General features: G+C 40.9%; 1 long non-coding RNA gene across 1 annotated transcript; it reads left to right on the plus strand.

Annotated features, from left to right (window-relative positions):
* Window positions 1–721: 721 nt before the first annotated feature.
* On the plus strand, window positions 722–26,330 carry LOC137891100 (uncharacterized). Its single transcript, XR_011105331.1, has 4 exons — window positions 722–1,016; window positions 13,380–13,413; window positions 25,853–26,077; window positions 26,247–26,330. It is a non-coding gene; the product is annotated as an uncharacterized lncRNA (long non-coding RNA).
* The last annotated feature ends 99 nt before the right edge of the window (window positions 26,331–26,429 follow it).

Consider the following 26,429-nt stretch of genomic DNA (forward strand, 5'->3'; position numbering starts at 1 on the left):
GAAGAGTGGCATCTGATTGAGGTGAAAGCGAGGATGAATGGACGGCAATTTGATCATCTGTGGGAGGGACGGCGGCGAGGCAGAGCGCCGGTCATCCATCCTCAGACCTAACCTCCGTCTTTCCCTGGCTCTCTGTTCTAAACACACACACTTACACACACAGTCTGTGGCGCCAACTGTGCGGCTGGGTTGTAACCTAAAGTATACAGCATCACAAATTCATGACCGAGCTCTTTGTTCATTTTTGATCATCTGTTTGATTCTTTTTATACTTTAAAAATATTTCCCTGAGCTAAGAGGCTTCATTGATTTGGTCTGCAACCCTTCAAGGCATCCCTCCTCACCCTCCCTAGCCACCCACCGCTCATCTTCCCTTTCTTTCCCACACTTCCACTCCCAATCTCTCCCTTCCTTCCTCGCTCCATTCCTTCCTCCCCTCCCCTGCTCTTTTTCCTGAAGCCTCAACGCGCAAGGGAGGATGTAGCGAGGCGAGACCTCCCGTTGTCGGTGGGAAAAAAGGGAGAGACCATCGTCAATGCAGACAGAGGGGGACGCAGCCAAAAGGTATAGGGTTGGAAGGTAGCAGTATGGGGCCCGCTCGAGTCCTTCCCTCCCCCTCCCCCGTTCTCTGTGCCAGGGTGGTACGACCTGCAGGATTACAAAACAGCCCTCCCATGTGTCTGCCTGCTGTCTGTGCCATCCGAGAGACAAGCGACACCAAGCTCTTCCGTCGGAGTGCTGGTGAGGGCGATGGAGAGGAGGGAGGAGAAGAAAGGGATGAGGGAGGGAGGGAGATGAGAAAGAAAGAGGGAGAAAGTAAAAAAAGAGTAAATGCGAGAGAGGAAGGAGAAAGAAAGAGACACAGAGCACAGGGAGACAGGAGAAAGAGTGAGTCTGGGAGCAGAGAGTTTTGAGCGATAGCCAACACGCACCGTAGATGAAAGCGGGACGCCGAGAAGCACCGGCGCTGTCAGAGCATGTTCAGCCCTCAGGGGCAGCCGGAGGGGGGGAAGGTGGTAAGTCACACACTACTCTCCGCCAGACATGCAATGTGTGCCTGATACTCACACACTCATTCATGCATTTACTCGCTTAGGCACCCAAATATATGTCCACTGCACCCCTTTTTCTGCGAGACCTAGAGGCTAAAATCAACACGTAGTGGACACTTTGGACAATCAGAGTGTAGCAGATGTATATTTCTATGGGATGATGATGATGATGATGGTGTTGATGGTACAGCTGCTCTTATCCGGCCAAACCTGCAGGTCAAAGGCTTTTTAAAGAAAGAGGATCTGAAAATAGCGTTCATGGCTGGACTTCCACTCCAAAAGTGGTCCCCCCGACCTTTTTCACTGCACTTTTTAATGTCCTTTTTAACGTCCTCCGCTCTTATCATTGCTGGACCCCTTGGATGGTTCGAGGTGGGCTGTTTTCACAAGGCGATAAGAGAGACCGGCCGAAGGAGAGCGGAGTTGTCGGGGGATACGGATAAGGGCGTAGGAAGGGATGGGGGAGCTTTTGGCTTGTGCGGAATCAATTTCATATGATGTTTGACAGGCTGTCATGGATTCATTATGCAACCCCCCCTCCCTGGAGACAAAGGGATGCTTTAAGAGGCTGTGTGTTTGTGTGCGTCCTTGTGAGAGTTTGGGTTTGCACTTCGGCCTGAATACGCCACTCGTGCATTCCCGTGGTGCACAATCGCCCTCTCATTTTTGCGTTGTCCCAGCAATTGGGCCCTTAACCAGGTTACAGCGGCCAATCCAAGAATTTTCTTTTAAGGGTTGAGTTTTCTCCAGGCTACGAGAGAGAGAGAGAGAGAGAGAGAGACAGAGAGAGAGAAAGAGAGGCTCCAGTTCCACGGGAAATGTTCGGGTGATGTTCAGTAGCACTGTATACTCAATTGATTTACTGTGTCGGCAGGCGAAAGGTTGCTTCACAGGGGAGGAACCGTGAGGATGGAGTGGGTTTTATTGTCTGAATGAAAAAGCACTTCCTCAGGTTTAGTCGCTTTAATCCCCTTGGGGGGGGGGGCTCGGCAGCGGCCATATTAGCTCCGTTAAAGGTCTCGGGAGGACAGCTGGGTGACAGAGGTCGTCATGGCGAGGGAGGGGGGTGGAGGCCATGGTAAGTGGTTGCCATGGAGATTGCGGGGACCCCTGCGGATGTCGCTCACCTTGTCCGAAGGGAGCATTATTATAATTTTTTACCTGCAGCTGCTTTTTTTTTTTTTTTTTGTTAACTTCATTACGTTCCGAAGTTCATTTCTCTTCGAGTGTCACACAAAAAAGAAAACAGTCACTCCGCCTTAAAATGCGTAGTCGGATGCCAAAAAAGGCGGGGTCTGAGGTTTATGCAAAAAGAATAAGAAGTGTTAACATAGCTTTGTCGTGCGCTTATTAATCCACAACTAAACTGAATTATGCCCACGCTCAAGGCTGCGCTGCGTTCATTCCATTAACTTTGGGCTGCATTCAGGCAAAAAAAACAACGTTTTTTAACCCTCCACAGAACAAAAAAAAAAATACGCACATCCGTTTGAGCATACGAGGGTTCTCATCGTAAGGGACATATGATTAGTCTTTGTGCTGAGGTTCATTCGGCAGTGAAATAGCGAACATGTTCGGAATGATTTTGTGCTTAAAATTGCCTCATTTGCATCGAGTGGCAGAGCCAGGAGAAAGTGTGTGTGTGTGTGTGTGTGTGTGTGTGTGTGTGTGTGTGTGTGTGTGTGTGAGCTGCCATTACAGAGAGTTGCAGCTCATTAGCAGGCCAGGAGGGAGCCGTTACTGTATATGTTCCCCCGGTCCGTCCCCTCTGTCTGGGTATTTCTGGACTCACACACATGTGCACACACACACACACACACACACACATACTGTCTTATCTTGTTTTCTCTCCATCTTTAATCTTAGTTGATGTTAGTATACCCCCCCCATTTACCAGCTTTTTTTAGGTGCTAATACATACCCAAAGCTTTGACACTCACAGCACGTGAGTTTTGTGTATTTGCTCTGTTTTTTTTAATGGCAATAATTTGAATATCTAAATGCCCGAAGCAGTTACTACACGCAACCGTGTAATTCAACAAACTGTAGAGCATTATCAACACAACCTCCAAACTCGCGCTGTAAAACATCTGTATATCTCTCATGAGTTCATCTTATTCTGCTTCTTATTCATGCAAATCTGGGATCCACGTTTTATAAAAGTCTTAATTTTATGAAAATGATCGGCGTCAAAGCAGCGAAAAAAACGTCCCCAATTAAATTAGTGTAGTGCGATTTGATCTGCAGCCATTCATTCTGAACGCTTGGTCATTCTGAGCGCTTGGTCATCCCTTGCTCGCGGCCTCATCGGGTTGGGGATGGTTTCTGTCTGCAGTGAATCATGTGAGGATACAGCAGTAGAATCATCGCACACGCAGCTCCTTCTCAGGTTTTTACACGAGCAGTGTGTGCGAGCTGGCCATGGAAGGAGAGGGGTGTAGCGTGCACATATAGTGTGCACGAGTAAAAGGGCCATTGGGTGTGGCGTTCGCTATATAGCACGGCAACATATTTGTGTCAATTGCTGTGACACACAGGTGTGTTTAATCGGTTGATTTGCAAACTCTAGTCACGTTTGGTCTGGCTTGTATGTTACATAAGCTGGAAAGAATCTTCATTATGTTTATACATGCACTTCTTCAGATGAATAGGCTTGTTGAATTCTAGTTTTTCCAGATTTATAAAATGCATATTTGTGAAATACTATGGTCCATTTTAATAATCTGGAAACATTTTGTAAATCAAACCAGTCTTGACACAAATACATACGTTGGTAAGTCATATTTTTTCATTGTGTCTGGTAACAGTTCCTAATCTTGGCTGTGCTGAGGTACTTTAATGCTAATTTGTTTTTCACTGCATTCTAACAAGGATAGCCATCAACAGTGTCAGTTGTATATTTTGTGTTTTAATGTATTTTATAAAATATGACCTTTTATTTTCAACATTTTATTCATTTGTTTTTTTAAGTACAAGAGATGCAACATTTTTTTGTATTTATTTTTATTATCTTTTTGGGCGTTTATGCCTTTATTTGACGAAGGATGGGGGCTGGCCCACTCAGCCGTCGCCATGTTGAGAGCCGCATGGAGGCAATAGCTGCGCTCTGATTTCCATACAGAGAACCTTTTTCACGATTCTTAACCAAAAGTAAAACATTTCACATGAGCTCTCAACTGCAGCTCTTATCAACATATAGCGGACCTTGAGTTTCGATTTTTTTTTTTCCAAAGTTCTATTTCCCCGGTCAGTAATGACGTCTCATACTCAACATGTACCTCAGTATTAGCAGAAAGAAATTAACAGTATGTTTGTATTTTTACACTTCAATTAATTTCCATCACAGTGTCTTTAAGAAAGAAACCACCATGATGGTGAATAAACGGTACATCAGCTGCTCAATGTGAAATGTTATTTTTATGAATACATATGCAAATACTGGAGCGCATCAGGTCCATTAACATTAACATTACACTTGTTCTTGTTTTATGTTTCTTCGTTGTTTTGTATTTTAGTAGCTAGTTGTTCAGAGTCTGGCCTTTTCAGACAAAGGCAACTGGGCTATTGTTTTAATACAAGAAAAAATAAATACAAGTTATGAATAATTCCCCTTCACCAGCAATATAACGCACACATCAGACCGCGCGTGTGCATATGTGTGTGTCACTTAGAGGACGTTTAAGTCCTTTGTTCTTCATCACAGAGTCGATAACAAAGACAGTCCAGTTTAATTAGATTTTTAATGAGCGGTTTAACACATCGTCAATTGCTTCAGCGGGCGCCGAAACATGTTGTAAAAGTTGTTTAAATTTTAGTCTCATTGCCTTGTTGCTGATCGCAAATGGGACTTAATTTGCAACCTTTGATTTTAATTAATGACATATCCTTTGAGAAGTTGTTTAACAAAACTATTAATGACGGTGTGAAAGCATATCAGCTGGAACTTTAATTAATTTAGTCTCATAATTGAAAAATACAATTAAAACATTGCAGCTGGTGAAATATGATTTAATTTGAGGCTTCAAAGCGGCAGTCCACAAACCAATGGGTGACGTCACGATGACCATGTCCACTTCTTATACAGTCTATGATCATAACCCTAACTGCTACTTGCCTAATCTTAAACCTAACCGTGAACTTAAACCAATGTGACTGTGTAAACAGATTTATGTCCTCACAACTAGAGTAATAAACACACACACACACACACACACACACACACACACTTAAATTCTCACATGCTAAAAAGAAGCAGTCCACTGTTTTTAAAGATTTATGTAGAATTTAACTGTTGACACCAAGTGTGCATAGTCAGAAAATACAGACAGCTAACTTGGCGAGTTGGCTGGACTGAAACACCTACAGTCAGCAGGAAATAACTGGCCTCGCTCAGAGCAGCACAACTTCTCATACAGTGTGATTGCCCTACTAAAACATGTATTAGCTTCTATCTTGTAGAAGGCAGCCTGGTCCAGTATTTGGCCCACCAATATAATACTAATAGTATCCTTCATTCCTTGTTAAAACACCTCCCTCCCTTCTTAAAGAACAGAAATTGGCCAACCAGGCCCAGCGGAGCTTAATTCCTCATCAGCTTTGTGTTAAAACATCCTCCAGCATCCTATTCTGCTGTAATGGCACCATTACCAGCCATCAATAATGCAGAGGGGGTAAAGTGCATGTAGCCGTGCTGCCCCCACGGGATTAATAGAACGGACGAGAGCTGTTTTCCTTCCCGATGGCCGGGCAGAGGGGTTGTAATGGTGCCTGTTTGTTTATCCTGACGCTGAACCCCTTTGGCGAAAAACCAACATGTTCTCACGCCCAACTCATCAAATACCGACGCACTCAGTTTAAACTGTGACGCTCTAGGGACGACGTGTCAGTTCCGTCTCCTTTCATGCATAGTGTCTTTTCAAAATAAACTACCGTGTTCACAGGAAAAGTAGTTTTGGCTCGTTACATGCATAAGGTGTTTTTTCAAAATAAACTTCCAAAGTAGGTTTAAGATTATGGTTTGGGTTAAAATAAGTATGTTTACTTAAGCAAAACACACACACTTAGCGTTGTTTTTGGACGAGTCAGGGACGTTTCGTTACATGCATATTTTCAAAATAAACCTACATGTTCAAAGGAAACGTTACTTCTGCTTGTTATATATTATGGTGTCTTTTCAAAATAAACTTCCAACTACTTAGTTTTTAGGTTTACTTGATTGGGTTCAGGCAACAAAAAGTACTTGGTTAGGTTAAGGAAAAGTTTATGGTTTGGATTATAATAAATATGTTTTTTACATATCTTACACAACACACATATTTGCATTAGTTTTGGACCTGTCAGTTCCCTCTTGTTACATGCATACAGTGTTTTTTCAAAATAAACTTCCAACATAGGTTTACTTACATTACATTACAGTCATTTAGCAGACGCTTTTATCCAAAGTGATTTACAATTCAGATTCTATCACATAGCACAGCTACGGGAGCAATTTTGAGGTTAAGTGTTTTGCTCAAGGACACATTGACATGCGACTAGCGGAGCCAGAGCCGGGGATTTAGTTTTGACATAGTTTTGAGATTTACTTGATTTGGTTCAGGCAACAAAAATTACTTGGTTAGGTTAAGGAAAAGATTATGGTTTGGATTAAAATAAGTGTATTTGTTACATAATTTACGCAACACACATACTTAGTGTCAGTTTTTGGACGTTTCAGTGACGGCGTGTCAGTTCCTTCTTGTCACATCCATAGCGTCTTTTCAAAATAAACTACCGCGTTCAGAGGAAAAGTAGTTTGTGCTTGACACATGCATACGGTGCCTTTTCAAAATAAACTTCCAGCTTAGGTTTACTTAAAAAAAAAAAAGTATATTTGTTACATAACACGGCATTAAGTTCCGTAACAAAAACACGGTAAAATAAGTCAACGTTGACTTTCGGTTTTAATGTTTGTATGACCCAACCATCCACCTCAATCCTCCGTAAATGGACTTTCTCACTCTTACACTGGAGTTAGTTGAAAGCCAGTGTGTCTCATATAGAACCTAAAGGGTGCCTTGGTGCGTCAGTATCAGACGCCGCGGGCCAATTGCAAGATCATCGGTATTTGCCAGGTTGGGAGAGAGAACGGGAAGGAAAGACACACGCACTCACATACCCCATGTATGAATATAGTATCAATGTGCACACACAGGCATTGTGTGTAGCCATGCACACATGCACGGATGACACAGACACATCAGACATTACAGTACACGCAAAATAGCTGATGAGGAACAGGCAGTGGAAAGACATGCTCAGACCACATGCTCTCACATGAATGCATGTCTCGCGCATCACATGATCGCACAGTCCGTGAGTGGGAGTCTTTGTGTGCCGTGAGCATATACGAGTGGAGAATGAGTGTGTGTGTTGGAATTTCTGGAGAACAGGGAGGTTACAAGAAGATAGACTGTCGATGCTGCATGTTTTTTAGCCAGACACTGTAAGATTATTTCTGTGTGTGTCTGTGTGAGTGTGTGTGTATGAGTGCTACTCCTACATGTTTCCATCCAGACACAGCTACACGTCCGCGTGGGAGGGGTTATGAGAACAATGATGGGTTCCCGTTTCTCCCTGCTCGCACACGGTGTGTGTGAGGGCATGGGAGCGCATGTGTGATGACCGTGTGTGTGTGTGTGTGTGTGTGTGGGAAAAGCAGTGGACTCACACATGTGGCTGTGGAACTGAAAGGTAAGCCCTTTTCTTTTTCTTTGTCTCTGTGTCACTGGATTCCTTTAGTGATTGGCTGAATTTGATCGCGACATGGATTTAATATATATTTTCAACACTTAGATTTCTTCTTCTACTGTCTCTTTCTTGCGTGGATATACCAAAATCCCAACTATCAAAGTGATGGATGATAACTGTACGCTCATGTTTCTTTGTTCCCATCGCCCGCCTTGCGCTTAGCGCCCTGCTAACCTCTATCTACTTTGAGCACTTTGGTACTTAGTGTGGCTTAAAGAGCTTATTGGCTCATAGCAGCTCCATCATCCACACCTACCATTTGTCATGTGTCAGTTTGACGTGTGTGTGTGTGTGTGTTTGCCGTGGGCTGCGACAAACCCTCGGAGACAACATGCCCTCGGTCCCAATTTGTCAAAAGCTGCTTATGACAGGGTTCCCTGAGGATACACCCCTCCATTTTTCATTGTCTTCCCACGCTCTGCTCAAACAGACACAAACACACACACAGCAGCGCACACGCATAGCACATATGTATGCATCCCGCACGGCGGCATTTCCATATCAAAGATTGTCTCCAAAAGCAGCTGTAATGGGCGGTAAACTTTCCGTTATAATTTGTAGCTGCTGGCTGTATGTTGGGAGTTGGGATGACATGTGAGGGACAGAGAGGGAGAGCGTGAAGGGGGGGGGGGCTTTGAAAAGAGAAGAGGATGAGAAGCAAAGGGTTGAGGTGAACACGTATGAAAACAGAAAAAGATGGAGGAATAAAAGAAATAAGAGCACAAAGGAGTCAGGATGAAGGAGAGAGGAGGAGTATTTTTTCACACGCCTGGTTGCTCCCTGCAGACAGCACCCCCCTCCCTCTCACCCCCACTCCTCGATCCGCACACAGAGCCACATCTCTGTCCTACCTCCCCCCCACCAAGCCCGGTTGTATGGACGGCTGGCAGGCAGGCGTAGCGGCCCCTTTGTTTGACATATAGCCGCACACAAAGGCACGCCGAGCTCAAATAGTGGCGGAAAGACAAGGCACTGTCTCACACGCTCACTCTCATCAGGACCACTTCTGATTGGTTTACATCGCGGGCTCGATGCAGAGGCCAGAGAACACTACGTCCGTCGGACAACGCTTTTGGTTAAATAGTTAATTTGTCAGTTGGCTTTCTGATTACAAAAGAGACTCTTTTGTCGTCACTTATGATGATGCTGCTTCCAAGAGCAGCTGTATAGCAACCTTTCTCCTCAGACAAAAGACGTGGTATCGACTCCAGAGGCGATGCGGCTCGAGTGTCTTCAGGAGTCTCGTGGAGACACGGCATGAGTCGTTGCAGCGATCAATTTTTTGTTTCCAGTTTTGTATTCAGAAATTGGAGCTGGAGCGTCTGTTGCGGAGGGGAAAGAAAAAAGATTTGATATGTATAGATTCTCAATAAACGCAGCATTTTAGGGCTGTATTTGGTGCAGTTTGCAGACTGGAACAATTGCAGAAAGTTTGTGCTTAATTTGGTCAGAGTGAGAGCAGAGTAATTTAATGTGATTGATGCACCAGCCTGTGTTGTTTGATCAGGTCAGTCATAGGTTAAATGCTTGGTACATTGCCAGGGCCTGAGTGCAGTGGCAGCTACACTCGCGCTGATATAAAAGACATGATAAACCCCTCACTTACGCTTGTTAGTGTTCCCATGCCCCTGGGGACCAGGGCTGCATGAAGTCTTCCGACACCTTTTATGAGAGATTAACCCTTCTGTGACAGAGCAGCCATCTTTGTTCACTGCCAGGAGACACTTCGTTCTCACAGGACATTGAACAAGAGACAAAGAAACAGACTGAACTGAAAAAAATGGGAGAGAAATATGGCAAGAGAAGAATATCATCCTTTTTTTTGTTGTTGTTACATCTACAGTGAAGGCTTCTCCCATATTTCAGGGGGATCTTTTTCAATGAGATGACAAGCTTTCTGCAGGAATCTGTTGTAAATGGATTTCACACCGCGCTCCTCCTAACAGGGGATTTAGGGCGCTGGCGGGCAAGAGAGCAATATCTGCCACCGGAATGTCAGCACTTTCCAATCCGCCAATTGAACTGCAAAACACTGTGGAAAACACTGTACGAGACAGTTTAAGGCATTAGCTCCGCTCGGCATCATGGAATGTTAAAAAAAACATATATATATATATACGTATATATATATATATATACGTATATATATATATATATATATATATATATATATATATATATATACGTATATATATATATATATATATACGTATAAAACAGCATGCTGGTATTTAAGCATGATAAATACAACTAAAAAAATTATGTCTTGGTTTCAGTCTGGAGATATAAGTGTAAGGCAATTCTATTTATAAAAGTCTTTGTGAACACGCAGAAGCCCAATCTTGCATTTTTCAATATGGAAGTTATTACCACAGCACCTAATCCCACACACTCTGCTTAGCTATTTAGAGGGCTGTGGGGTGGGAATGTGTGTGTTGGAGGGTGGGTAGAAAGAGGTGAGGCATTAATTCCAGCTGAGGATGGCAGGTATGTTAAAACCAGATAAACCGAGACATTAATTGAGTGACAGAGTTTGCTTGTGGGTTTTATCAGAGGGTGTGTGAGTGTATGCGTGCGTGCAGGCTACTGTGTGTAAGAGAGAGGATTTATGCTTGTGGTCTTAGCAAGTCCTCCTCTCCTTCTCTGTCTCTCTAGTTCAGCCTTTCTCCGCTGGTTTTCTCCCGGTTTTGGTTGAGCCCCGTGTCCTGTGGGAGGCTGGAGGGTGAGGCAGGATGAAGCAGGTGCACGGTCACATCGGGAGCGTCGGCGTAAATGGCTTTCTGAAAAGCCTCTTGATTCTGACAGAAAGTTGAAATCAAAAGGATTTGAGAAGGGGAGGAGGGGCTTTATAAGGAGCAAGATCCCTTGTTTGTCACTTTTTTAAAGACTTGAATGATTTCTGTCAAGATTCTCAGATTCTCACACAGTTTGGTAGAAAGAAGAGCAAAAATCAATCTTTTCATAGAAGAATGTGTGTGATGCCTGAATCGAGTGGTAGTTTGTGAGTCAATACCGAAATGCTCTGTCACTTCAAAGGGATGCGGTTGAAAGCTAATGCATTGTGCTATTCAAGGCCTTGTGTATGTGTATGTGTGTGTGTGTTTCTTGTACGGGTTACACAATGAGGACCGTAACAAGAATGCAGACTCTTTTTTTTTTGGAAAGTGAGGACATTTTGGCCGGTCATCCCTTTTTCAAAGGCCTGTTTGTAGAGTTAAGACTTGGTTTTAAGGTTCAGGTTTTGAATTATGGTTTATAGCTGGATGTAGAGGTACAGGGATGTGTGTGAATGTGCTGTGCATAAAAGCGAGCAGCCTTTGCCTGGTGCTTTTAGCAGAGCTGTGAAGACACATTTGCTTTCATTTGAGGAGCAGACTGAGGTAATTTTGACCAGACCCCAGAGCCACAGCGCATCATATTTCTATTCCAATCTCTTTTTTAGGCTGCCCTGATTCCATATCCTCATTTCTTGTGGAGGAGGTGAGGAATTGTTGTAACACAAAGTGCAGCATTCAGCATGACTTCTCCAGAGATACATTTGAATGCAATACGCCTGAAAGTGCAAGATATATATTAAGATATACTTTATTATAGTTCATGGATTGAATATAGCTCAGTGACTTTCACAAGGTTTAAAGAGTCAGTTCACCTACATTCTGAATAAACATATTTTCTTAGAATAGTCAGTGTATTACCTGCAGTAGATGGTCAGATAGATTATATAGGGATATTATTTGGTATAAATGAGTTTCAGGGAAAACTGTGGATTATCCATACCAACTGGGATATTATATTTCAAATGAGACATTATTGTAGATCTTTTTACATATACTTTTTCAATGCTGTGAGAGCTACAAACTGAATTCCATTCACTGGATTTGCATCCTGGTGGAAGCAGAAATGTTAGAGACAGACATCCCAAACCAAAGCTGTGTACATGACAGGATAGCACTAAGTGTAAGTGAGAAAATATGCGTCATATTTGATTTGGGTGAACTGACTCTTCAACTATTAATATTAGGGAAGCATTTTCAGGTATTGAATTATATATAAATTATGTATATGGCCTAATTCATGTGTTGTTTGTGTGAACCATTTAAATGGAAAAATAAGGTAATTCCTTGTATTTTCTAAGCCAAATGTATTGCAAATATGTTAATTAAAGTACAATAATGGAAAGAGTAGACCAATAGGTTAAAATCCTATGCATTTAAATAGCAATACATTTTTGCCTTATTTTGATGTAGTATTCAGTTTGTTAAAACTCATTTCAAATTATGTAAATTAGGCAGTTCTTATGTTCTGACTTTTTTAATTATTGCAACCTATTATTTACAAACATATTGATGTTGCATAGCAGCATAAGTGTAACATGTGGTTTTATTATGTGCTCAAACAGCAAAACAATTATTGAACTCAACGCAATATTGCTAAAGATGCATGTATTTAACCGAAACCCATAAATAATCAATTTACTGTCTTTTCAGCAAGGATGCACAGAATTAGATTCAACGTTTTTTTGTCAGACCTAGGTTATATGTGTCAAGCCCTTCAATAATGATTTTTATTTTGTAATAAGTAGTTTTAGGAAATACTTTTCTTTCACATTACCACGATTTTGTACCCATGTTAATCCTTGCAGTTGAGCGTTTTCTTCCAAGTGTTATTTGCAATTATTATATTCACATACTGTTATAATATTCTGAATAAGACCAAAACCTGCACTGAGTCCATCCTGTGTGGATTTATCTACCACTGTCTCATCTCATCTCAACATTGGGATTCCATTTAGTCTCCTTTCATGCTTAAATCAATAGCCTTCGCTCGTCTGCTTTTTCACCCCAACAATCTTTGCTTCCATTGGTTCATAAGCAGCCGCTGCTTTCTTCCGAGCCAATCAATGTTCATAATCATAGCTGGGATATGGATGGCGAGCTGGGGGCCGTATGGCTGCATGATTAATAAGCTTATTATCAACGCAGAGTGGACTTCGTCACAGCCGCACCGCCTGGGAGAGAGACAGTCAATGGGGGAAGGCATGCACAGATACAATGCACATGCACATACACACAAGTAATGAACACACAACCAACCACAACACACATGCAAAAAACACAAACATGCATCCAATGCCTGTGTGTATTCACTGGCAACTCTTAGGTGATGTATTGCACTGCATTTAAAAAAGCTACAATTTATGCATGCGTGTGTGTATGCAAGTTCCTATACTTGCTACATAGTGAGGACCCGAACAAGTTTTTCTCAAAAAAATGGGGACATTTTTGTAAAGTGAAATTTTAGCCAGTACTCATGTCTTCAAAGGCCTGTTTGAGGGTTCAGACTTGGTTGTGAGGTTCAGGTTAGAATTAGGTTTAGATAAGGAAATTAGGGTAAGGGGCTAGGGAATACTTTATGTCAATGAGGGTCTTCACAAAGATAGACGTACGAGGATGTCTCAGTTCATCCTGTAAAACACACAGCACTGTGTTAATCTTAAAGGAAAACAAATTAATTACTTTGATATTTGCTTTCTTCCTGCAGGCCGGCCGTCAGCAGCCCTGGATCCAGCTGAGAGGTAAGGAATTACTGCACATGAAACTGTGTACTGCCTTTCTGTTGCCTGTTTACATCAACAGTGTAGAGACAAAGGTCGGCTTCATTTGGGTTTGATTGCGCTGATATGGTAGGGCTGAAATTAGTTTGATCTTCAGTTTCTTCTTTTCAAATTTCATTCAGAAGTTAAGCCTTTGTTTCTAACATGAAAATATTTAATTACATTTTGTTTTTAATTGAATTAAGGATGACCTTTCACAGATTAGGAAAGAGAGTAACAGGGCCTGTTGTACAGAAAAGACAGCACAATAATCTTAATCGTGATTAAATAAATTTAGAATTAATCCAAAGCCATGTTTCTATATATTTAATATAACAATTTAAACTACACACCTGTTATCCTTAATTCTTACCAAACAGGTCCATGTCACTCTTTACATGTCTCCCTGTTTATCTAACAATAAAACTGCCTGTTTTCTCAGTCAGGGCTGGTTTTCCACTGCAAATTTAGAGGTTTCGTGGCCAATAGCGTGAGGCAGCAGTGGTTCGACTTCTCTTCCTGGAAACTCATATGACTCAGCTGAAACGTGGCAGAAAATGCTATTTAAGGGTCCCTCTGACATTGAGTTGTCCCTTTATTGTTAACAAGTAACATGAATAAGCCACCTTAAGGTTTCTCAAGATGATGTTAATGGTTTAACTGTCAAACTGCCACATATATATATATATACTGCATATATGTATATGAAACTTCCCCTGTGAAATTTGTGAATTGTCTGGAATGCAGCAGTAGTAGCAAGTGGCATAGCCCTTCACATTAAATTTCCTAAAAAGTAACAGTAACACACCAGGAAAATACATAGATTCCTTAATTAGATTATATTTGTAGAACCTAAGAAAAAAACAGATTCCTTTACTTTTTATTTTTGATGACTCCCCTTTTCGGCAAAAATCCAGATTTTTCTCATTCTATTCATTCTGAGCATTTCATGTACTAAAATGTCAGACATAAATAATTTACCCAGTGAGTTGTCTGCTGTCAACTGACCCTGACAACGTAAGGCATCATGTACAGTATATGAACCTGATGCAAACATATATCCTGATTGGATTCTGGATACGATTTCCAGAATTGTGACATACATACATAGCATCGGGGCATATAGTTTGAAAATTTGATTAGCCATTTACCCTAAAATGTCGTATTTTACATTACGGGAACCTGCATTCTGTCCTCAAAAGAAATGTGATTCCCCACAACGTAGCTGTGTAAACAGATGTGTGTCCCCACAACATGAGTAATATACACACACAGTCTCTTTGGAACTTGCCAGACATCCTACACAGTTACATGTAAGTAGAGGGAATAAGCAAGCTGACTCTCAAAGGACGCCTTAGCATAAAGCTAAATAATCCTTCGCTTTCCCTCGTGTCACTAAAAGTTCTTACTTTTTTGGCCACGTATAGAACAAACTTGTTCATAAAGACTCAGAGATAAAGCTCTTGAAAATGTTTTAATTAGTTTATAGACTTCTGGGTTGGACTGAATCTGATAATCCTGCCTCTATTTGTGTGCACCTTCGTAGCAGGCATGAGTCATTGTATTCAATTTGCACCCTTTGAAGTATTTAAGCAAATTACATAATTGCATAAACGTTAATATCTTTATATATTCAGTTGCGCAACTCACACATATGGTTCCTTGTGGGATTAATCATTTAATCGCCGTCCAATTTCCCCTTTCTTCCATCGTTTCCACATTAGGATTAATATAGCAAGAGCTTTTGTCTGTCACCTGGCTCAATCAACGGCGCTATATTTCAGTCTTATTACAGATCCTATCATTTAATGTGGCCTGGAAATGACTTCAGCCACGGTGTAGCCTTAAGGTACTTAGCTCCCGTTTAAATGATTGTGGTTAGTATTAGCGACACACACTTTGGGACGCCGAGCCTCCAAGTTCACGTGGAAGCTAATTAGGAAAAGTAACAAATTTAATAGGTGCTGATAATTTGGCACCACTGGATCTGCAGATGACAACTCAATTTGGTCCTCATACACACACACATACACAGAGAAATGGAATGCTGGGGAGCATCAACTGCATAGACAGGTTTTACCAAATGTAATATCCCAGAGCGGGATATTACATTTTTCAAGCCTTATTCTCCCTCTTTTCTCCCTTTATATTTATCTTTCCATTCTTTCGTTACCTTCTTCATTTGTTTCCTAGCTGTTGCTCCTTGCATCCTCCTCGTCTTCCTTCCTGTCTGTCTGTGGATGCCAGCTGGTTCGGTGCTGCTGCAGTGTGCCACGCCTGCCAAACATTCGGTCTGAACCAGCGAACGAGTCTAGGGTCACTACTCCCCTCTCTTTCTCTCTCTCTCTCTCTCTCTCTCTCTCTCTCTCTCTCTCTCTCTCTGTCTCATTCCCTCTTTCTGTTTTTTCCCCTCTCTCTGCAGCTGCAGTACAATAGTTCCCTTATCATGAGACGATTGGTGGCTTAACATCACATTATAGACATCTGTATATTCAAATTCACATTATAGACATCTGTATATTCAAATTCATTGACATAAGTAACTGTAGAAACATCTTCAAGGCATAGAACTGTTTACCACAATAAATGCATGATTAACATAGCATCACTTGTCCTATCCCATATTTTGTATCCACTTCTTAAATTACTGACCTACGTTGTGCCACTAACGGAATTGTACAAACTTTGACTTTGCCCTTTGTTTGTCATATATTATTTTTGTCTAAATGTGAACAGTATTGTAATTGCACTATCCATGGAAATGCTTTTTTTAGTCGAAACCCAAGACAGGAACTTGAGGAACGATCGCCAGATATAATTTGATTTTGCAGAAACGTACAAGGCCAACTTTTTTTTCCTAGTGACTGGGCTGATGTAAATAGTGCATTTGTTGGGGGGCTATTTTCTGCAGTGGATTAATACACATTTGCTTCTCTAGTGAGCATTTCAGACTTTGTTACCTCTGTACATGAGATTATAAGAAAAACATAGAGTATCTTTCTTTGTAGGCAAGGTTTTGTGCGTGCATGCGTGCTCATATATGAACCTATAGCTCCTTAGTGCATCTGTAGCTTCCTCTAAGCCACAGAGACTTTGAAAGCAGCCCATGCAGAGCGACAGACACAGACCAGTGGCTTCTTCTAATGAGCAGACTGTTGTTGGTCTACCGTGGGGACCCTGCTTTGGAGCTGGCACTCCCTACAAGATTTTAAGAACTAATTAAACACTAAAAGTTGCCTTGTTACACAAGAAAGTCAAGATTTATACGGAGCTCAAAGAAAACTACTATTTTTCTTCTTCTTTTTTTCATCCCTGTCTTTCATTTGCGTTCGGATACAGTGCGGTAAGAGACTGGTTCCAGTTTGGACTATCTAGCAGCCCAGAAAGTAAAGAATCTCCTATTTATAGACATCAATTATTCCTCCTGCTCCTCTGCCACTGTCCTGATGGACCTGCAGATACTGTCATCTTCACTTTGGAAAGTAAATGCGGATCGTTCCTGATTTACAGATACTCCAAACTCAGCCTGCAGTCTGAGGAGCCAGTTGTTTGCTCAAACTTTCAAAGTGTGAGTGTAAAACTACTTTGCCTCGCATTAGTACAGGATGTGTTGTTTGTCAATTAAGGGTGCAGATAATGACTTTCATTATCAATTAATGTGCAGATTATGTTCTCATTTTCTCAGTTTCGATTCTTCACTCATGTAAAACTCAACATATTTTTGTCCATGGTCCACAATTTATTTAAATATGGTGACAAAAAACAACAAAATGTAGTTATAAAAGGGGAACTGTTCAGATCTTTCACTAAAGTAGAGGTACCAATATACAACAGAGTATAAAAGATAGTGTAGTGCAGTATAAAAGCAATATTTCAGCCAGGATTACATTTGTATTTCACAAATAGGTTTCTAATCAAAGTCCATGTAAAGTAGTAAGATGGAGTTGATGGGTGGGTCAAACAAACACAGAACCTTTTGTTCTGTCTGAGTAAAACCACAAGTCAAGGTTGACTTATTTTAACAATACATTAAACATTAATTCAACATAAGGTACATAATTTAAGTTACGTAACAAGCATACTTATTTTCTTTAGCTTAACCATACCAAGTATTTTTGTTATGTTTTTGTTTTGCTTTTCAGCTCACATAGTTTACCACATGTTTAAAACTGTGACCGTAATCCGGGAATAAATACGTTTGCCTCAAAACGTAACAGAGAATGCAGTTTAATTGCATGGAAACGTAATTATTAGGAGACAAGGTTACATTTTTTCCTATGAAATGTATTGGAGTAAAACTATAAAGGAACTTAAAATGGAAGCCTTTAAGTAAAGTACAAATACATCAAAATTATGCTTAAGTAAAAAGTAATTTAATGTGAGATCAGGCTCTCTCCGTACATCTTAAACACATTGTATCAGTCATTGAAGATGGCGGTTTCTTTAATTATAAAGATCCCATATCATCGTGCCTGTCGAGAAGCCTAATCTCTCTGTTACACAACCTGTGAACAAACGCAACACACCCAAATCTCCAAAATCAGCTGAAATTCCCTGCTCACGTAGCTTTGACTTTAGGATGACCGCTACTTTCTCCGTTCAGCTACTTTGAAACGTCTATCATTGGTCTCTTCCTCATTCCCCCCCCATCTTCGCTCTGGGAATGCAGAGAGAAGTTGGATTGGCAGGCCGGGGCTGCTGTCAGCATCATCTCTTTCACCTGTCCTGCTTCGGCAGCCAGCTGCTCCTCCTGCGATAAGACCGGAGTATTATTCTGGGGCTGAAAGTACTGGACTCAATCTGGCCGTCAGCCGATCGCTCAGCCTCTGTGTCTGACTGCTCGCAGCCCATATTCCTCGCTGTCAATCAGCCAGTCAGGGCCAAAGCTGATCAAGCTTGTTTGTAAATCTCTTTTGTGCCCCCCCCCCCCCCATTTACTTTGTTACTCAGTGGCTTTGAAATACCTTAAATTCGTACTTGGTGGTAAACTTCAATTGAAAGACTGTAATTATATAGAGTTATACATTTAGTTTATATGTAAGAAATAATGGGATTAATGAATGACTTCATTGAATGCAGCATCCCTGTCGCTCTCCTCATATCTCAAAGGTGTCAGCCACCTTCATCTTCTTATTTTCCTCCTCCTCCTTGCAAAATGAATGATGTTAAATCGATGATGCCAGCGGCAGGCGCCATCTGAATGACTGATCTGAATAAAATGGGCATGGCACCATTAGGAAACAAAAAGCTTGCTTTTATCCAGTGGCTGGCAGACTCGGCTTCTCTCCCCGGTTCTTTTCTGTTCCACTCTCTCTGTGCTGTGTAGTGCGGAGTAAGCACAGCTGTCTGAAAGCAGCATGAAGGATGGACGGCTCTAACAGAAGGGGGGAGAGGTGGGGAGGCGAGGACCCCGGGGGACGGCAGCGTTGACTGGGTGTGGCATGGCCCGGTTGCGTTTTTTTGGCTGCACTGAGAGCAGATGTGGCCAAGCTGCAGGCTGCCACTGAGTGTCTGGCTGTTGGCCACGAAATGGAAACCCTGTGACCTAGCCAGCTACACAGATGATTTTGACTTTTACCTTTACTTATTCAGGGAAAGTTTAACGCACTTCTGCAGTCCTGGTGCTAAAAGGCTCCACAGCTAAAAGATAATTCTGGTTTGTTACAACTTGGCAGTGCAGGAAGAAGTATTCAGACAACATCTTAACATTAAATTATTCCTCGAGTGCAATTAAAAGTCTTGCATTGAAAATCCAGCCCAGATGCAAAAACTTTTGCATATATGTTAACGTTATAGTGCTTGTTGCTTTTGGTATTTCAAAACTAGATTCTTATTATGTTTAGATTTAGGGAACAAAACCACTTGGATAGGTTTCATAAAACACCATTAAACGTATTTGTGATATGTGATGTACAAATGTAATGCGGGACAAAATACATTCCTTTTAAACTGTAATTGACTATTCTGTTTCATTGTATGTTCACGTAATTTTTAGGAGATCAGGCTACAAAATTAATTAATTATTAATTTTAGTGTGTTAAGTATTAGGCAGCAGAATGACCCCTTGTAATGTGTTGCATTATTTAATTACTGTTATGAATGTAAGCACTGTGTACGCAGCATTTGATGTTCTAGCTGGTCGAACTAAAGCTTATTTTTATTCATTGTACTCAAGTGTCGCTGAAATCTAGGAATATGGTGACATTACTAGCTCAACAGGGCAGGTATGGAAGCAAAATAAGGGCATTAGAATTACATCATGTAAGTTAACTGACTACCAAATTATGAAAGTTACTCACTACTCAATATAACTTTTAAAGTTTAAATATCAAAGAAACATCTATCTGAAATGTTGTGGTTTTAATTCCTCTCTTTGAATAATGTCTAGCACATTTTCAGTTGCACCACAAACCAAACAAGATTTTGAGTATTTTTTTACAGTTTGTAAATTCAAAAAGAAAACATAAGAAGTGTCCAGTACGAAAACAAAACAATATTGATGTTGCTTAAATTGGTTAAAATTAAAATATGTAATTAGAATTGGTGAATTCAGGCACCACAATTCAAGATGAAAAATTCAAACTAGAACACAACCAATTGAGACAGAATGGAATCAATCAAACCTCTTTCCTATCAGGCTACATTGAGTTAGTCACATGAAGCAAGAAAGAGAACGGGTAACGGTAAAATACTTTTTTAAAATGTATTCAACAGTTCAATTGAGTATTGACGACTTGCCATTAATAAAGATGTTTAGTGTGTAACAGGTTAAATGTGCTGCCTGTCATACACTGCTATATTCGGTTATACTGGTAGAAGGCATTTGATTTTGACTTTCACTATTTCGCCTCTATTCAATTCTTAAAGTCAAATCAAATTTGTTAAAGGAAGAATTTACCACAATATGTTGAACACTGAGGACACTGCATGTGAAGCAAATGAGCCTGCAATTAAAAAATAGTGCTTCAAAAGGATGGGTTGGTTATAGTTTTTGCTCCTACACCTAAAACGGTAAATGTCGTATTAGGCTGAAAGAGGTGTGGATCCACTTCCACAGATAAAAAAGAAAAAAGATTTACATCTGGACTGGGTGGATGTTGATTGTCATGAACCCCGTTAATAAACAAAACAAGTGCAAATAGATAAATACAAATTATACATTTGTGTGTCATCACCTCCATCAATGAAAAACAATCAATAGGATTATAGGACTGTAGAAACATTAGTAAATCCACACTTTTAACTGTAAAAGACATGCATGAGTTAGTTATTTCATGTGCCCTTTTGCAATAAATATAGCATAATAAATAAGCATCACGCTCACCTTGAGAATACATTGCTCTTCAGATCCTCTGTTAAATTAATTGACCCAGTGTTGTTGTACATTGTTGTTCGGGGGGGGGGGGGGGGTTTACTAAGCAGAATATTGTGATGACTGAAACACAAATGAAACCGGCAGAAAACCTGTTAGGCCTGTCAGGGAAAGAGAGGAACGAGGCCGAGCGGGTTTTTCCTTCCCAGGGATTAAAATCAGTGTCCATCACAGACAGACCGACAGACAGCTGGTTTGATGTGTAAACAAAGAAAAATTTGAATTGATAGATTTCTAAATACAGAACGCTTTTGACTAAAAATGTAGGAGGAATTGGAAAGGAATAAAAACATTCTTGTTCTTAGCTTGGATGCTGTGGGATTGGAAGACAATAGTTGCTCTTCAATGTTTCAGGGGGATACAGTTGACTGCGTTTTCCAAAATGCAGCGTGCACTACTTTAGTACTTTTCTATAAAAATTCAGCTCAGTTTTCACAAAAAAAAAATCGAAATTAGAAGACCTAAGTAGAAAACAGGATTCACGTTACTTTGGCATTGTGCTTTAGATAGAAACAAGACAATAAAATACAATCCAGGAAGTCTAGTTGGTAATCCTTAAATGTAAAATCTTATCAGATGCCGAAATACTGCACAGCCTATGAGGAATGATTAGTTATTGTGGTGTAATCCTTAATTTTTTGATTGCGACCAAACCCAACCAAGTTCCCCACACACCGTCTCTACTAACACCAATGTAAACCCATCAGCGTCATTGTTAGATGCTCAGTGCAACTGACGTAGTGAAAAGGGCAATATATTTTGCATTGGGTGGGTGGGAATGGAAGTTGGATGGGTGAAACAAGCACAGAACTTTCACCTGGGACACCACTGTTTGTGTCCCGGGTGAAACAACGCAGACTTATTTTACCGTAGTTTTTTTACATAACAAATGTATTGTTTTAACCAAACTATAAACTTTTACTAAACCTAATCAACTAGTTTTGTAGCATAAGTTAACCTAAAAACGTAAGTAAACCTACTTTGTGAGTTTGTTTTGAAAAGAGTCTGTAGCAAATAACAAACTGTATTTTTTCCCATTTCCTCGGAACTCGTGACCAAGCAGCTGTATTTGACCACTTGAGGGTAAGAATGTGTTTCTACCTCCGTTGCACTCCATAAATGACCTTGAAGCTGAACACAGGCATGCTCACTAAAAATAAATTTCCAGACTTGTCGGATCAAACACAATGGAAATCAATGAACACCTTTAAATAAGATATTGCCTGAAAGCTTCAAGCTCAGATCCTAAACTGCTTTCACCTTTTCTGAAACCATGATGTACTTCTTCAAACAACTCTCTGTTTCCATTCCCCAAAACACACACAGCCTGCTCCAGCTCATAATCCCTCAGGCGAGTTTTGATTGTTACTTAAATCGTTGTGCTCCTTCCCCCATGAAAGAAATCAAAAACCCTTGGCTCTGAAATTAGCTAGATTGTGTGAACTCCTTGGCGGCACACAAGTTGATATTTCCCCCATGCTGCCCAGGGACATTGACAGCCGCTCTTTGTCCCATAAACATCTCTGCCCCTGACGCCTGCTTTTAGCTAGATTGAATCCAACTCATGAGGCTATACCGCTGCCTCAAAGTCCAGGACTTTCTGCTGTAACAGAAAATGCATGTACTGTACCGTGAATATGGTGTAACTCAAAACTGGGTTGGGTCATGACGGCGGATGGTGTTGTTTGCCAACTCTATATTGACAATGGCCCGTTCCAGTCCATGGGTGGAAAGATAGTTGCCTTCCACCCTCAGGAGATTATCTGGCAGTTTTGCAGATGATGCAAGAGCATATTCTCTAGTCTAAATGTCCATATTATGGATGCTACAGTATAGCAACTCAGGTTCCAACGCCTAGACAACCTAAAATTTGGACCTTAAATAGATAGGGCAGGACTTTCCGCAAAATCGGTGATGGAAAAAGTAAAGAATAATGCAGTGAAAACAACGCAAAAGCGAACTCCTTCCATCACACTCTGAACTGAAATACAACTGCGACCCCGTGAGAGGCAGCAATGTGCCGCAAGACACCCTGTCTGCCAGAAAAGTAAAGAAGTAGAAGTACTTCTGCTGGAATTTTAATGCAGACTGCCATGTGCATTGTAATGAATCCCACTGCATTTTCTTTGCAAGACCCGCCATGTGTAGCATTCAAGCGCCAGGATTTGCCAGTCCTGATCCTAACTTCTCAAGGACAATGCCTACCCTTCATAAATAATAATTACGCTTGCCACACAGTCGATCCGATCAGCTGTGACGAATCACTTTCCAATACGTACCTACCTCTTCTGGTCTCACGTGTTTTGCACTTCAGAGCCACTCTTGCTTCCGCACCTTCTTTCCGCTTTTCCTCGCTGAAGTGTTTCTGTCCAGTGACATTCTTTGTCTGAAGGACACTGGCACTCAGCCAAGAGCTTCTGCTGGGCCGTTTAATTGAAACAGTGTAAAGAATTTTCTTTTGGCACGAAAGCTCGACCAGAAAGGCCAGCAGACCTGATAAAAAGGGATTAGGAGGAACGCGTTGCAGGGAATATTATGTTGAGTGTGACGCGGCAGCTTGTGGAGGAATTAGTAAAGGCCTGACCCACCCAGGATGGGTCAGGCAGAAGGACAAACCAATGATTAATGGAGTGGTCAAAGGCTACACTTAAAACCCATTTCACAACAAGAGCTGTGGAACATTAAACACTGGTCCACCTCGGCACCACCAGTGGTACAATAAACCACCTCACTCACCTGCAGTCCGACCCAGTACTGTCTGCAGAGATCATCACAAACAAACCTCAACAGCACAAATCTTGAATTCATGTCATTATTATGTCATAGTTAGATTATTTTTATATTCATATTGGGTTTTTTGTACTTTTGCATAAGGTTGAGTCTAGAAAATACAATTTGCTAAATATCAAATTTCAATGGTTGAACTTAATTAAATACAAATCCAATAAATAGCTTAGTGTCTGCTAGATGTGCGATGTATTGGCCAAATCTTCTTTATGAGGAGAAATATAATAATATATATATAATAATTTATTTACAGTGTTCCGTTGCCCCTAAGCAGTTAAAAATCTATTAATGCAGCTTAGCAGTTTTTCACAATTGCTAAAAAACTATTTTGGAAACTATAGGGCCCTCTTTGTCGAAGCTCTACAAACAAAACCCCCAAACATTTACACAAAATGTCTTCTATTTTTTCACCTCATTTGAAACTAAATAAACTCTTCTAAAAATGGTATTTTTGCATCAGAACTTTACACACAAACATTAAACAAATAATAATAATAATAATAGTAATGCATTTTATTTGTAACACACTTTTCATTCAGAGAATCTCAGAGTGCCACAGAGCCAGTACATAAGAAAAACATAGTAAAAACATAGTTAAAACGTAGTTAAAACAAACTATAATAAAAAACTAGTAAACATAAGCATAATAGAAAACAGTAAATGAACAGAAACACAAAATAAATAGCTGACAGTGATTTAACACAAGGTCAGAAACACCTTCCTGAATAAAAAGGTTTTTAGGCCAGTCTTAAAAGAGTCCAGTGTCTGCGTTGCCCTTAGGTGTTCAGGGACTGTGAACACGTATGCAACATGTTTATCCTCAATACTCCCATACTCATAACAGTATCAGACTTTAACTACTTTAACTCAAGATGAAATGAACGTAGTTACTGTATTGTACTAAACAAAATACAGTATATTGCCGTTACAGTCCTCTAACTCTCTCCATTGATGATCACACCGAAGAGCAAACATAAATACTATCTATAGTGCTCAAGCTCTGAAAGTGATCTAATTGGTCACAGGTGTGTTCCCAGGTGCATTCTGGGTGCAGATGATTGCTAATTGAGTGTGCTATTTCAGTGGCAGTCTTTAGCAAACAACACACGTAGGCTTTTAGTTTTGAATGGTGTATCTAACGCGTGTTGTAGAACGTCAAACGAGCAGAGAGTGTGCTCAAGGATTTAGCAAACCTGGTCAATAGATTGACCACATGAGTCAGTGCTTTCAATAATTGTGCCACACTTATCAGGTGTTTTTCCATTTCATGCTACTTTCAGCAGCAAATAATGCTTTTTTTAGTCCCCTTCATTTATTTCACAGTTACTGGACAAACAAAATTTGATTAGTTTATGAAATGCAACAAAAAAAAAAATTCTACTAAACTACCTGATGGTATGTAAAATAGTAAGTAGTGCCTCAGGACTGACGGGATGAATCTTGGGGGGGGGGGGGGGGGGGGGGAGTGAAAAAAACACTTGATACGTACATGATATGTAGAAATGTAATATATATGCCAGGATCTATTTTGCATACTAAATATTTTTTTTCTTTCTTATATTTATTTTACTTGTACTAGAGTCATTTTATATTGTGTTGTTGGAACCAAAAACACTAACGTGTACTAGTTACAATCTTTTTTTAACTGATTCGAACAAAACATTTTCATTTTCATGGAATGACTCAAAATGAAGATTTTTGACACAACTTTATTTTGCTTGTTAATTCAGGTCGAAAATAATACCAGCCTGATTTCCAACAGACCAGTTTGTCCACAATCCTTCCACTGCTCATTTCAGTGGACGGACCCATTAGTGAATCTATTCCCTAAGACAACGCGTTACACTGAAGTGAAACGTGGCTTGAAGACCATTTTAGTGTAAACCCACATTACCGTGACTCCATTTCAGTTTTACATACACAGCGGGCTGCTTCAAGGTGGATTAAGGCTTGCCGCTGTGAAACTAAAGTTATTCTCAGCCCCATCACGGCCCTGTCCTCAATACCAAAGCACTTTATAAATAGGCAACCAAATAGGGCACTGTTACATCTGAGCGCTGCCTTGTGTCGTGCAGTCACGCTGACTTTTTTGTTGAGAGGCTCCTTAAAGATAATCACAGAGAGCATTTTACAGTGATGTTACTGAGTTCCATGTGATTTTTGCAGCTCTCCATGGGTCAAATATTGCAGTTTATAAACCCTAGTTTTCCAACACCATGTTTACTTTAAAGCTAATTTTCCAGCTTTCCCTGTTTTCTGCAGGTGTGTGACCAGCTTGGCATTGATTCATCAGTCTCAAAAGTGAGTGAGCGGAGAAGAAAATCTGCTGTATTCGAACTGCCCTCCAGTGGAGACATCGTGTACCGCACCCACGCTGTTCTCTGTCCCAGCTCACCCTTAGCGTCCAGTCGGTGTGTGTCTTACTGTTGACTACCTCCACCACTACTGCAGTCGGATAGCAGAGGACATGTGTACGAAGGAGAACAGGTGAGTATTCGCAGTCCACCACTTTTAATGCTAATAAAGCTGATTTATGGTCAGTATCTAAACGGTTCGAATAATAGGTGGGTGAACTTGATTTCCTTGTGTGGCTCTGCTGTGTCAGCTGCCCTCTTGAGTTAAAATAAAGTAACTATTAACACTGTGTCCTTTTCAGCGGCTTGTTTCTGTCACTGAAGATGAACTCCTTCCTCCGTGCCACACCACATTGCCGTGAGTGTGTGTGTGTGGGTGGGGAGGGTCAGCTGGTGTTGTGAATCAGGCCGCTGAGGTGTCGAGACACGGCTTCTTCACAACACCAGGGTTCCTCCCCACCGCTTCCTGCTAAGATGTATGGTAC

The sequence above is a fragment of the Cebidichthys violaceus genome, unplaced genomic scaffold, assembly GCF_023349555.1.
Source record: "Cebidichthys violaceus isolate CVI_PGR_0920_01 unplaced genomic scaffold, fCebVio1.0.p SCAF_7, whole genome shotgun sequence".
Classification (NCBI taxonomy): Eukaryota; Metazoa; Chordata; class Actinopteri; order Perciformes; family Stichaeidae; genus Cebidichthys; species Cebidichthys violaceus.